Genomic DNA, 4,385 nt, shown 5'->3' with positions numbered 1-4,385 from the left:
CGGATCTGTAGCTTTCCTCTGTGGCCTAAACAACCTGCAGGTTAAAACTCCAGCCCACTGTTCTATACCAGCCTGCGAGCTGCTGGCTGGGCTGAAGCAGCTTTCGCAGCAGGAGGGTTCTCCGGGTGTGGCACTTCAATGCTCTCCTAAATAAAGGCAAGCCGCAAGTTCTACCCAAGCCAAACGTATAATAGAGCCACTGTGGTTTTCCCTGAAATAACTCCTGCTTTTGAAAACCAGCCACTCTTGCGTGGGAGAGGCTCCACCACATAATTAGTACTTAGAGGACGTCACTAAATTGCTTGGATTAAAATGTGCTCACAAAGCTGGTAGCAGGTGGCCATATTTGCTTTTTCTCCCTTATTTTCAGCTTTGTGCTTTTTCCTGCTACTTTTCTTTCTTATATCTAAAGACTGATGGACAAAAGAGGGTCCGGGATTTTGATCCTTGACCTATAGGGGACAGATTGCCAAAGTGTAAAATATCCCCTTTACATTGCAAAAAACACTAATTTTCAGCTTGCATGACTTTGAATCTTAATTTTTAAAGCAACAGAAACTGTGCAAATAAGTATAATTCCCGTTCTGAAATGTTTTTCTTCCTGTGTTTGAAAGATTATGTTGGTATTACATAACTATTAAAACAAGTCGAGAAGATTACACTGGTGGTGGATTAAGCTAAAATTAGGGTAACACCAACTGATGATATTTATTGTGTCAAAATCTTATTTTTCTTGAAATAAACTTTCACTTTTTCATTTTCTATTGACATTTATGCATTTGTACCCCTACCACCACCACCACCTCCCACACACACACACACACACACACACACACAAAATAAATTATAGGATTCCATGGGCACATTTATGGCACATTTATGGCATACCTCTTCATTAAATGACATAGATGGATTTATGTCCCATGATGTGCTAACATGAAAACTCTAGGTCTCATCCTGTTTTATGGTTACAGTCGGAGACATTGCTGGTGCAAAGATGATTACATTCTTGCATACAGACACATTTATAGACAGATTTCCACCCTGGAGCTGTCAAGTTCAACCACAGTCTAGTCACTGACTTGCTGGCTTATTGAAGTGCCTTGCTCATGTGCAGCTCTGTGGCAATTTGCCTTAATATGTATGTCTGTGCCAGAGGACATCTCTAACTCTTCAAAGTGATACATACATAAGTCTCAATTTAGTACCACATTTTTGGTTTTCCATTTAAATCAAGGAGCTGCCTGTCTTCCCCTGAGGGGAGATTTACCTAAAATGTTTTGATGCTCATTGTTGTTTGTTTGTAGCCTAATTTTAGCAACAACCAAAATGTTATAAATATACACATCAGAAGCATTTCATGTCATTTTGTTAGTGCACATATGACATTAATAACATTTTCGGACTGCTCTGCATGACTAAAACTGACATGACTTGTTGATTTTAAAAACTGACGCATAAAGGGGCTCAGTGAAGGGATCAGGCATGTAGTCATGAATGATCTGTTGCTTGTCATTTTATGGTAATTTTATTGTTTGTGTTTTTTTGTGCTTTTGTAGGCTATGTATTTTTTATTTTTTTTTGTATTTTTAAAGGTGGTGCAGTGGTTAGCACTGTCGCCTCACAGCAAGAAGGTCATGGGTTCAAACCCCGGTTGCCCCGGCCTTTCTGTGTGGAGTTTGCATGTTCTCTCCGGGTGCTCCGGCTTCCTCCCACCGTCCAAAGACATGCAGGCTAGGTTGATTGGTTACCCTATAATTGTCCTTAGGTGTGAGCGTGAGTGGTTGTTCGTGTATGTGTGGCCCTGCGATGGACTGGCGACCTGTCCAAGGTGTACCCCGCCTTGCGCCCAATGTCAGCTGGGATTGGCCCCAGCCACCGTGACCCTGTACGCAAGATAAGCGGTTGATGGATGGATGGTGTTTTTAAAGGGCTGTGTGGCATTAGTTCATGCTATATAAAATAAGTATTAAGTAAAATAATTAAATAAAGTTGGTGGCTTGTGAGAAGCAGATAAAAAAGAGAGGTTAAAAACACTTCCCATAGTGGAACCTCTTCATTATATTGAAAAATTGCAGCATCTTCCAAACCCCATTTCCAAGTTCAACACAGCTTTTTGTTAAAAATGTATTCTCTCCAACCCTGATGCCTTCACTAGGGTTATTTTTTTTACCCTCCAGACTCACAGACAACATTATATAACTGTGTTCTTCACAGGCTGAGTAGTACTCCCAATGACTAGTAAACTGACGTAGAATCTGAAGAATGTCCCCTTAAGGTTAGCAGCAGAGTTTATTGGCCTTCGGTGTAATTGAAGCCTTTATAATTTCATGTCTTTCTGTCCATGTCAAAGAACTGAGTCATTATCTGAGGATTGTCACAGTGAAGGTCAGCTAGTTATCGAATGTAACTTTGAGGCGGTTACGCTTCCATTTTATGCTACTTTGTGCTTGGAAATATATTTTTACTCCATTATATACACTGCTCAAAAAAATAAAGGGAACACTTAAACAACACAATGTAACTCCAAGTCAATCATACTCCTGTGAAATCAAACTGTCCACTTAGGAAGCAACACTGATTGACAATCAATTTCACATGCTGTTGTGCAAATGGAATAGACAACAGGTGGAAATTATAGGCAATTAGCAAGATACCCCCAATAAAGGAGTGGTTCTGCAGGTGGTGACCACAGACCACTTCTCAGTTCCTATGCTTCCTGGCTGATGTTTTGGTCACTTTTGAATGCTGGCGGTGCTTTCACTCTAGTGGTAGCATGAGACGGAGTCTACAACCCACACAAGTGGCTCAGGTAATGCAGCTCATCCAGGATGGCACATCAATGTGAGCTGTGACAAGAAGGTTTGCTGTGTCTGTCAGCATAGTGTCCAGAGCATGGAGACGCTACCAGGAGACAGGCCAGTACATCAGGAGACGTGGAGGAGGCCGTAGGAGGGCAGCAACCCAGCAGCAGGACCGCTACCTCTGCCTTTGTGCAAGGAGGAGCAGGAGGAGCACTGCCAGAGCCCTACAAAATGACGTTCAGCAGGCCACAAATGTGCATGTGTCTGCTCAAACGGTCAGAAACAGACTCCATGAGGGTGGTATGAGGGCCCGACTTCCACAGGTGGGGGTTGTGCTTACAGCCCAACACCGTGCAGGACGTTTGGCATTTGCCAGAGAACACCATGATTGGCAGATTTGCCACTGGGGCCCTGTGCTCTTCACAGATGAAAGCAGGTTCACACTGAGCACATGTGACAGACGTGACAGAGTCTGGACACACTGTGGAGAACATTCTGCTGCCTGCAACATCCTTATGCTGGTGCGGTTGGCCCTGAGTTCCTCCTAATGCAAGACAATGCTAGACCTCATGTGGCTGGAGTGTGTCAGCAGTTCCTGCAAGAGGAAGGCATTGATGCTATGGACTGGCCCGCCTGTTCTCCAGACCTGAATCCAACTGAGCACATCTGGGACATCATGTTTTGGTCCATCTACCAACGCCACGTTGCACCACAGACTGTCCAGGAGTTGGCGGATGCTTTAGTCCAGGTCTGGGAGGAGATCCCTCAGGAGACCATCCGCCACCTCATCAGGAGCCCAGGAGTTGCAGGGAGGTCATACAGGCACGTGGAGGCCACACACACTACTGAGCCTCATTTTGACTTGTTTTAAGGACATTACATCAAAGTTGGATCGGCCTGTAGTGTGATTTTCCACACAAATCCAGACCTCCATGGGTTGATAGATTTGATTTCCATTGATAATTTTTGTGTGATTTTGTTGTCAGCACATTCAACTATGTAAAGAAAGGAGTATTTAATGAGATTATTTCATTCAGATCTAGGATGTGTTCTTTTAGTTTCTAGTATTTTTTGAGCAGTGTATGTATTAGATAGATAGATATATGTGTGTAAGAAACATCCTCTATCCCAGAAGAAACCTAAATTACTATGTAGCCTAGAGGACTCAAGTTATTTATGATAATACGGCTGTGTGGTGAACCTATGAACTTAAGTCATATTTAAACAACTATTGCTTTGTGTTATATATGAAATAGTAGTAAGACTTCTCTCTGTGTACACGCATCCTAGAGGCCTACAAGTACAATTTTGGCTGTATTTTTGTGTCCCCCTCTCGTGAAATTTTATGTTTACTGTCCCCCCCCTACTGTGAGATGAAACTTACGCCCATGCATAGCGCCCAGAGAACCTGATGTGGAGAGGGCAGAGGAGAGGACCGGCAACTTGAAAAAGTCCCAGTACACCAAATGTTTGCGGGTCGCGGTCTCAGACCTGTTCAGTCAAATCTATACTGCGCACCATAGTGGTTGATGGTGGAGAAGTGGAACCATCCTGTCAGTCATGCGGTGCGCAGCGTAACAT

The sequence above is a fragment of the Micropterus dolomieu genome, linkage group LG01 (genome assembly GCF_021292245.1).
Source record: "Micropterus dolomieu isolate WLL.071019.BEF.003 ecotype Adirondacks linkage group LG01, ASM2129224v1, whole genome shotgun sequence".
NCBI lineage: Eukaryota > Metazoa > Chordata > Actinopteri > Centrarchiformes > Centrarchidae > Micropterus > Micropterus dolomieu.
Note: the sequence above shows the minus strand (reverse complement) of the source record.